The sequence below is a fragment of the Emydura macquarii genome, unplaced genomic scaffold (genome assembly GCF_026122565.2).
Source record: "Emydura macquarii macquarii isolate MOO-44397 ecotype Brisbane River unplaced genomic scaffold, CSIRO-AGI_Emac_v2 contig_374, whole genome shotgun sequence".
NCBI classification, from domain to species: Eukaryota; Metazoa; Chordata; order Testudines; family Chelidae; genus Emydura; species Emydura macquarii.
The window spans coordinates 9019113-9029863 of NW_027130511.1; the positions used below are offsets into that span (position 1 = coordinate 9019113).

The window sequence follows — 10751 nt, forward strand, 5'->3', positions numbered from 1 at the left end:
GCTCTGGGCTTTAGCTGCCTGCATAGTTTGGAGGTCAGGCAATGAGCAGACTGGAAAGTACAGTGGTAGTCCATATCACCTTCCCCTCAGCATCCAGAAATTCAATATTTCCTAATTTGTGGGAACCTCCAGACTAGTCTTGTGGGGGTTTGGGGCAGAGCCAAACAATTGGTACAGAAAAATTACATGACTCTGGATCTTCTCTGACTAATGCAAATGTTCTTAAAGGCCACACATGTTCTGTCCCTGATGACTCCTTATGAAACCAGACATAGGAGCAGCTCACAATGTATAGGTCTGCAGTCTTGGGCCCAAACTTCTCTCCTTTGCTCCTATGACACTCAGCAAAATGAAAGTTTTCCCATTCACTTCAATGGAAGCAGGACCTGGGCCATAAGGGAGGGGAAGCCTGGGATGGTTCATCCCCCTGGCATAGGGGCCAGCTGGGAGCTTTGTTTATCTATTAGAGTCACTGGACTATTTCTACTTCTGGATGGAGAGGGAATGCTTATGATTAAATAAGTTCAAGGAACAAATCCAATAAAAGTTGTGGCCACTCATGGCTGTGACAATATGATAATATTATCCTATTCCCCAAGTGTACAGCTATAGAAAGATTATTACTTACATTTGATATTGATCTGAACCTCAGTTCAGAGTGACATTACATGTCCAAGAAGGGAACCTGAATTTTTAAAGTTTTCTGACTTATTTATTTTGTAGGTTATATATCTAGAGAAATCTACCTTGGAGAGATTTGAGTTTGAAATTTATTTTCTCCTGAGGAATATCTTTCCATCTAAGTAAACTTCCTTAACACTTATTTGCCAAAAATCTTTTTCTTCTTAGAAGAGCGATGTAGCTCCAGTTGCATTTTAACATCCAAATGCAATTTGCCCCAACAGAGAACACTGTAGATTCAATCATGAAACTGAATAAAGGATTAGACCATAGTGGTGGTTCAAATGACTTAAAACTGTACTCTGCTGAAAAAAGTTGTAAAGTTTGCACACTATAAAGAATTGATAGCTTTGGGATAAATCAATACCATTAATTAGGTTATTCTGGTCAGGTGTGATTAATGTGGCATGTAACATCTGGGAATACAAACTGACATCCTGCCACAATTATTCCTATCACATGATTTTTTTTTTTTTTTGCACTTTGCAGGATACACATTTTCTTTTTAAACGAGTCATTTCAGAGCAAATATTGATTTTTTTTTGGCTCACTGGCAATTCCAAAAAGTAAAAAAGAAAAAAAAATTTGGAGTCAAATGAAATATTTTGGCCAACATGAAGCAAAACATTTCATTTTGATTTTGAGCTTTTTTCTCATTTTACAATTTTTCAAAAATAATATTGAAGGAAATTTTGAAACATTCATTTTGAATTTAAAAAACCCATAATATTTCATAAAATGTCAAAACAAGTTTCAATTTTTTCAAATTTTTAAAAAGGTTTTTTTCCGACTGAAACAATTTGGCAAATTTGAGATGAATTTGTGAACTTTTTTGATCAATCCAAATCTGCTTTTTTGCCTAAAAAAGGTGTGGTTGAAAATTTTTGCCCAGCTCTAGTTATCACTGCTCTTTTATATTCAAAGAGATTGATTTTGAAAAGGTGGAAAAGAGTTGTTGTTTCATTGATAAAAGCCTGGACTTTGGAAATAGCTTCATGTGGGCAGCCAGCATACAAAATTAATAACAAAATAACTTATCTCACAGGGTAAGAATTAATTTGCATATTAAAGGAAATAGCAGTCAGATACTACAATGTCGGGGCAAATAAGCACCTTCATTTATAGGTCCTACAGGGAATTGAGTTTAAAATGTGAATTTGCAAATTAGGAATGGAGAAAGAACAGCCTTGTAAATTTATCATGATCTTTAGCTTTTTGTAACATATTTGCATTGTAATTCCTTGTACATGTTTAGTTTCTTTCACTCTATGTTGCATTGTATATGTCCACTTGTTCAGACTGAAAGTGAAATTAAAGGGAGACTTTCAAAGGTGCACTGGGAAGCTAGTGCCCAACAACCATTAAAGGCCAGTGGGAATTGGGTGTCCAAAACCTATTTGTGCCTTTGAAAATCTCCTCTTTAAACAATTTATATTTTAGGGTACATCTACACAGTAGCTGGAGGTATAATTCCCACTTTGGGTAGCTGTATGTGTGCTAGTTCTGACTGAGCTTGTGCCAAAAAATAGCAGTGTGGCCATGGTGGCACAGATAGTGATGTAACAGTTTAACCCATTGGTTTCAAACTACAGTGAGGTTACCAAGGGGGCTAGAAGACCTGAGTGATTAAGAATTTTTTCTTACTGCTTCAGGGTAGCCATAATATGCTGGTCCCCAATCTTGACCCGATGTGTACCCTGGAGCAGGGTGGATGGGAAGAGGCTGTCCCAGCGTCTTTACCCCTGGACTCCCATTATCATTACGCAACACACCCAGCGCTGTGCTGTTATACTGCTGCCAGCCAGTTCCCATGGCTCACAAGAACTCCTTCTCTTTCGTCCCTCCCTCTTTCTATATCTCAAGCCCTCCTTGTGGCTGCTCTGAGAATCAACATGGTCGCATTGCTGCTCAGGTGTCCTGGTCTCACAGCAAAGGCTTCATGCCCAATATGCACACTTACAGGAAGTGGGCAGAATTGCCATGCAATAATTGCTTTTCCCGACAGCTGGGATTAGAATGGATGCGTGAGTCCCCTCTCCACACACGCTGCTCATATGAGCATTTCCCCTTCCTCCCTTGTCTCACAGGATCCGATTATGGTACCCTCTGATTCCCCCTTTCTCTTGTAGCAAGGGGAGCGTGCATGGGACAGGAATCTCTGAAGGGATGCAACAAAAAAAATTTGGGAACCTCTGGTTTAACCAAACTCAGATTGCATGGAAGAGAAATAATAAAATTTGAACAGTATCTTTCCAGGAAAAAAAAACAAAAAAAACTAGGGCTGTCATACGATTTTAAAAAAATTGCAATTAATCATGAGATTAAAAAAAAAGTCACAATTAATCGCAGTTTTAATCGTTTATTGTTAAACCATAATAGAATACTAATTTAAATTTATTATAAATATTTTTGGATTTTTTCTACATTTTCAAATATATTGATTTCAATTATAATCCAGAATACAAAGTGTACAGTGCTCACTTTGTATTATTTTTTATTACAAATATTTGTCCTGCAAAAAGATAAACAAAAGAAATAGTATTTTTCAATTCACCTCATACAAGTACTGTAGTGCAAAATTTTTATCGTGAAAGTACAACTTACAAATGTGGAATTTTTTTTACATAACTACACTCAAAACATAACAATGTAAAACTACAAGTCCACTGAGGGTATGTCTACACTGACGGCGGCAAATTCACTACTGTCAGGTCGATTTATCCGGATCGATTGAGCGGAATTAAATACCCGCTCAATCGATCCGGAAGTCGATTCAATAAAACCACCTCCCCAAAAAGTGCACTGCGTTGACGGGTACTAATTTCCCATTGGCGCAGCACAGTGGAGACAGCATGCTAAAGGGAAGTTACAAAGTCGATTGGAGTTACACAAGCTATTCTATGTAGCTTGTGTAACTCCCGTCGACTGCTGCCGAATTTCGCCAGCAGTGTAGACCAGGCCTCAGTCTTAATTCTTTTTCAGCCAATCGCTAAGACAAACAAGTTTGTTTACATTTATGGGAGATAATGCTGCCCACTTCTTATTTACAATGTCACCTGAAAGTGAGAACAGGCATTCACACTATTTTAGCTGGTGTTGCAAGGTATTTATGTGCCAGATATGCTAACGGTTCATATGCCCCTTCATGTTTAGGCCACCATTCTAGAGGACATGCTTCCATGCTTGAAGATAACCCAAAGCAATGCGGTCTGATGCACCTTCATTTTCATCATTTGAGTCAGATGCCACCAACGGAAGGTTAATTTTCTTTTCTGGTGGTTCAGGTGCTGTAGTTTCTGCATCAAAGTATTGCTCTTTTAAAACTTCTGAATGCAAGTTCCACACCTCATCCTTCTCAGATTTTGGAAGGCATTTCAGATTCTTAAATCTTGGGTCGAGTGCTGTAGCTATCTTTAGAAATCTCACATTGCATTTTGTCAAATCAGCAGTGAAAGTGTTCTTAGATCAAACAACATATGCTGGGTCATCATCCGAGACTGCCATAACATAAATTAAATGGCAGACATTGGGTAAAATCAAGGAGCAGAAGACCTACAATTCTCCCCCAAGGAGTTCAGTCACAAACCTGCTGGGCTCAAGCAGTGTTTCTAGCTCTTGCAGTTTTTCAAAATCACTACCTGTCAGCACTGACAGATTGTGCTTTTGAAGAGCTAATGTGGCTGTGATAGTGGCATTATTTCTAAGCAGGTGCTGAACCCTACCCAGTGTGGAGTTCCATCTGGTTGAAATAGCTTGTACAAGAGGTTCTTCTTTCTGTCCATTTGCAGCTTGTTGTATTCCTAGCTTTGTACTGTTAGCTGGACTGTGTTTGAAATGGCCCACAAGTTTTCTACGTTTTGCCAGCATGTTTTCAAAACCACCATCACTGTTCAGGTTGTGGGAGAGGCACGTCCTATGTTCAAATGGCAAAAGACTGGATGCTGCTATCATATTATGTGCACTGTCATTACTAATTGTTGTTACCTTTTCTTGAATATTCCATTCTTTTGCAACTTCCGAGAAATGTTCTGCACGTTTCAGTATAATGTCTCTCTTTAGTATGCGTTACTGTTAATTGATTGATTAATTGGTTGATTTTATATAAATGTATTACCATTTTACAAGCGCTTTCAGTCCTCATGTAGAAGGAAATAAACTGATCAGCAGCTAGGGCCAGGAAGAAATTCCCCCCTACATGTATAGTGGTACACAAAAGGGTGCATTTTGGAGGTTCTATGCCTTGGCTTCTGCCACTGTCCACTGTCAGAGACAGAATATTGGACTAGAATAATTCATTTTATCTGTTTGGTACAGAAATTCCTGAGCTCCACTTTGTTTGTAAAGTGTGTATAACTGCTGTTTTATTGAAATAATCTTGGTTTAAGATCTAGTGGGACTAACATCTTTAACAATAGGTGCGAAGAAATATGAATTTAAAAGATTTACTTCCCTGTGAAGTTGGCTCATTACAATTTCTTTAAATATATGCTTCTCTTTTGTATCATTATTGGCAGAGCTACATCAGGAGGTTTAATGCAATTCTCCCTTTTGTTAGAGACATTTGTACAAGGATGGGCAATCTACCCCTTATGCAGATCAAAAAGTTCTGAAACCACTCTAACAACACTACTACCACTCAGTAGGCTTATTCAATGAACCTTCTTAAAGAAACATTATAGGAATGTTAGATATAAATATTAACTCTTCCCAATTTGCTAGTCTCTTTGGAAGCTGTAACTTGTGTCTGTATCATACTAATTTAAAGTCTCTGGTTGCTTCTCCCAAATACAGGGTTTCCATTGGCATTTGAGTTTCCTCCAAAGCTTCCATTCCAGGTTCTTGTATCTTGCCCATCACTGTGGTGTCTGATTATACTCCAGCTATGTATTAAGCAATAAACCTGTTCTCTGTCACATTTTTCTTCCTCTCCCCCAGAGGGTAATGCATCATATGATGATGATAACACTCTTTCCGTTCCACTACTATCTCAGGAGGATATAGGGTTGGAAGGGACCTTGAGAAGGATTTTAAATGGCAGCTACTAAAGGCAGACATTTTTTAAATCAGCAGATCCAGATAACTTGCATCCAAGAATTTTAAAAGAGATGGCTGAAGAGCTTGTTGGATCATTAATGTTGATTTTTCAATAGGTATTGAAACACTGGGGAAGTTCCAGAAGACTGGAAGAAAGTGAATGTTGTGCCAATATTTAAAAAGGGTAAATGGGATGACCTGGGTAATAATAGGCCTCTCAAATATGACATCAGTCCCAGGTAAGATAATAGAGCTGCTGATACAGGACTCAATAATAAAGAATTAAAGGAGGGCAATATAATTAATACCAATAAACCTGGATTCATGTAAAAAAAAAGATCCTGTCAAACTAACTTGATAACTTTTTCTGATGAGATTACAAATTGGGTTGATATAGTTAATAGTGTTGATACTTAGACTTCTGTAAGGTGTTTGACTTGGTACTGCATGACATTTTGATTTAAAAACTAGAATGATATAAAATTAACATTACATTGATTAAAAGTTGGCTAGCTGGCTAACTCAAATTGTAATTGTAAATAGGCAATCAGTATCGAGTGGATGTATTTCTAGTGTGGTCCTGCAGGGATCAGTTCTTAGCCCTTTGCTATTTAAAATTTTTATCAATGACCTGGAAGAAAACATAAAATCATCACTGATAAAGTTTGCAGATGACACAAAAATTGAGGGAGTGGTAAGTAATGAAGAGGAACAGTCTCTGATATAGAGCAATCTGGATAGTTTGGTAAACTGGGCTCAAGTAAACAATATGCATTTTAAAACAGCTAATTGTAAATGTATAAATCTAGGAACAAAGAATGCAAGCCATACTTACAGGATGACGAACTCTATCCTGGGAAGCAGTGACTCTGAGGAAGACTCTGAAGGGGGTCATGGTGGATAATCTGCTGAACATGAGCTCCCAGTGTGAAGCTGTGGCCAAAATGTCTAACACAATCCTTGAATGCTTTTTACAGGGGTATCTGGACTAGGAGTAGAGAGGTAATTTTACCCCTATATTGTCAGTGTTGCATCCACTACTGGAGTATTGTGTCCAATTCTGGTAGCCACAATTCAAGAAGGATGTTGATGAATTAGAGAGGGTTCAGAGAACAGCCACATGAAAGAATAAATGATTAGAAAAAACATGCCTTATAGTGATACAGTCAAAGAGCTCAATCTATTCAGCATAACAAAGAGAAGGTTTAGGGGTGATTTGATTACAGTTTATAAGTACCTACACAAGAAACAAATATTTGATACTGGGCTGTAGCCGAGAAAGGTATAACACAATCCAATGAGTGGATGCTAAAGCTAGACAAATTCAGAGTGGAAACAAGTTGTAAATTTTTAACAGTGAGTGTAATTAGCTATTGGAACAATTTACCAAGGGTCATGCTGGATTCTCCATCACTGAAAATTTTTAAATCAAGATTGGGTAGTTTTTTCTAAAATATATGTTCTAGAAATTATTTTGTGGAAGTTCAATGCCTGTGTTATAGAGAAAGTCAGACTACATGATCATAATGGTGACTTCTGACTTTGGAATCTATGACTGCTGTTTGTGGACTTTTTTTTGGTTTGTTTGATTAATTATGAAGTGTTGTATGTTTTCTTTAGTGAAGTCAAGGTTGAAAAAATGTGTCTTGCCCTTGGAACAGAGACTATCAAGATTGGAAATGGTTCTTAAATCCCGAAGGAGCAAATTCCACAGCCTTAGAACAGCCCCTTTTAAAGCTATAGCTCCTCCCCAAAGAGCTTTACTTTTGCAGTAGATCATTTCCTTGTGTCAGAGGACTGGGGTTTCTAATTGAGGTCATGATCTTGGGGCCAGATCATTAAAAGTGTTCTAGTGAACAACTGAGATCTTGAACACTGTATTCCATTAGGAGCCAACGTACTGGGGGAGGACAGGTTTGATGTGCTCACAATAACCCATGTTGATGAGGAGATGCCTTGCCACATTCTGTACTTGTGTAGTTTACTCATGTCCTCTTTGGGGTTGGCCCCTTTAATTCCCCCTGGCGCTCACAAACACCTCCATGTAGTCTAACTCCTCTTATAAGATCCAACCTGGTCCATCTTCTCTTAACTGATCTAGTCTAATACTATTCTCAGCATGGATCCATTCTTCTTTAACTTCTCCTCCTTTGAAAATTTTATCATGGCCCCATTTCTCGCAGGTTGGCTCTGGTCCAGTTTGGCTTCTTAGTGCAGTGGTTGCTTTTCCAATGTAATAGATAAGATAAGATAATGTCAGTCTCCGTTACAGCAAAGTCTTCACTAATTGCTTTACCTTGGAAGAATTCCATCTCTTTGCTGTCCCTTATAAATTCTGGTGGCTAATTTGGGTAATAACAAAACCTTCCCAAACACATGCTTCAGGGTACATTAAACAAAAAATTGGCTGTTTAAAAATACATTAATTAGCTATAATGACACTTAGAAAACCCAACTGTTTCAAAGCCTTGCTTATACAAATCCACATTTCACTTAGTTCCTCCTATAATAACTTCTTCCTTGTAGGCTTTGTAGTAAAGGGTGTTCTATACCCCTTTCACTTATTACATCCACCTCTTACTTGTATGAGGCCGGTCACAGTGAAGTGCTACCATTCTAAGCAGGAAACAAAGCTGACTTCACCTTTGAAGCCTCAGATATTTTGAGCGAGTTTAACAAAGCCAAAGGAAGGGGACTGAACTTTTTTTAAAGCTTGGGGCTCATTATCAGTTTTCCCCTACCGTTAAGGAGTCCAATGACTCTGTGTCAAGACTAGAAATGTATTAATCAATAAATAAAAGGAGAGAGAGACAACCTATGCAAGAAAAATCACATATAGGGGACTGGGAATTCTCTGGTTCCTCTGGATCAGTCCATAGGAAGTGGTGTTTGTGCCCTCAGCTATAACATTCACAGAGCACTCACTGATCTGCCAGAGGTTAAGACTGTTCACAGAGAGGCACTGTTTCTCCACATTTCCTTCTGACTCTCTCTGGAACTCTTTGACTCCTGGGCATCATGCCTCTGCTGCAATTGTGTTGCTAGGATCTCACTGCCTCCCTGGTTACTGCCTCTGGAGTGTTCCTCAAGGGGAACTCATAGGGTGTTCCTCAGAACGGAGAATATGACCCTGTCAGTAGAGCATTTTGAGTGCTATTGCTGCAGAGGTGGCATGAGGATGATGCATGGGGATAGAACGGTGAGTTTGGGCTTGTAGTTCTAAAGTAATCCAAATTAAATTTGCTTAGAAGCCTCTCAGGGTAAAAAATGCTTTACGGCAGTGGTGTGAGAGGGCATGGTCTCCCACCAATACTGACAGGGAGAAACCAGTCTCCACCCCCTGGTGGATGGAGCCAGGCAAGCCATGCCGCCATGCCAGAAGCAGAGGGGAGGGACAGGATGTTTAAAAGGCAGGTCCTGCAATTCAGTTCAGTTGTGTGAGAGCCAGGGAAAGAAGCAAATTTCTCACCTGCTACCAAGCCCTGCGCCTGAGACTGAGCTCTGTAGCGCTGAGGACCCAGAGGAGGTGTCAGAACTACCAACTGACCAGTATCTGGAGGATCTACAGGGACTGCTGCTGGCTGTGTACCCTGGGGAGACGGAGGGACCCCAGGAGATGGAGATACACTCAGAAGGGATAGTAGAGTAGCTTAGGGACATCAGACATTAATCCGGTTGTGTTGCCAGAGTGTAGGTCAGCGTGTTTCAGTGGGATCCCTGCTGGCTCAGTGGCTGTGCCTTGGGTTGGGACCGGGTGGGTTCAGGGCTCCCTACCCTCTGCTGCCAACCCCATTACTGGGGTGGCAGCTTATCCACTTTAGGCCAGATGTCCTGTGTTTTCTTATTGCTCTGCCTTGCCTAAGGGTCAGAGCTCCCTAAATGACTTATTGCTTTGCCTGGCCCAGTGGGCCAAAGCCCTTAGACTGCTAATTCTCCTGTTGCGCATGGCACCCATAGACACAACGCAGTGACGTGCAGTGGCCTCCCTCCAAGGTTGGTGGTGAGAGACTGCCACAGACCACTACAGGCAGGGAGGTCAGAAATCACACATCCATTATAGCATCTCTGAGCCTTCCAATGCTTCTTTGGCTAATCGGAGTTTTGGTAGAGGAGGTTCTTGTATGCTCTTTCCACTCTTGTTTATCTTGTCAAGAATAGAAATGTAGGCAAAATGGAGGGGCAGGGATTAGTGCCCTGTGGTGCTGGAGATTCTTTTCCTTATAACCCATACTTAATTAATCTGAATATTTTTGTTTCAGTTCGCTGTTTAAGGTTATTTCTGTTTGTAAAGATAACTCTTATTTTGTTAAATGAGAAATGAGTTGTCTCTTATTTTGAATTCAAATTTTATTTAAAATAGCAAATCCTATTTAAACAGAGTGGTAAAATCAATTGAACAAATGCCTCAGGAACCTAATGACTCACAGTCTATAAGCTCAAGTGAAATTGTTATCTTCAAGTCCATGGTTTATGGTTTGGTTTAAAATGAAGCCTCCAAGGGGGAAAGCAGTGTGTACTGTAATTTGCTGTTTTCTGTTTATGCTAATATAGATTCTCCATTCATTAAGATTTAAGAAAATGCAGCATAGCAAAATCCTTATTTTCATAATTACAAGTCTTTTGTTTGGATGAATTCATCAGGCACTATGCTCCTCTCTGCTGAAGCAGTGGAGGAGAGGAGAGAGTGGAGCTAATATAGCATGGTCTCTTCGCAGAAGACTCTGTACCAACTTCACATAGTTAGAGTTCCACTGGCTTTCCAAGGATGATGTCTTGAAGGTGAAAGGGGACAGGGCAGGACTAGGCAGCAGTACCTCTACATGGCATTCTTCTCTATGAACTGGGCAGATATCCACAAGCAATTTTCACCTTCACTCTCTGAAGGGACTGAAAGCCCGGACGGTTTGCAAAGGTATGGCTATGGTATGACCTTAGGGTCTGAATGGCAGCAGGGAAGCCTCAAGGCAAATTGTAGAGGGGTTAGCACATTGTAGTGCTAGAGATTCCTTTCCTTATAAACTTCAGGAATCACAGCG

At 39.8% G+C, this 10751-nt stretch overlaps 1 pseudogene; it reads right to left on the minus strand.

The window, feature by feature from the left end:
- Positions 1–3648: 3648 nt before the first annotated feature.
- LOC137142773 (E3 SUMO-protein ligase ZBED1-like) lies at positions 3649–4798 on the minus strand (annotated as a pseudogene).
- Between the last annotated feature and the right edge of the window lie 5953 nt (positions 4799–10751).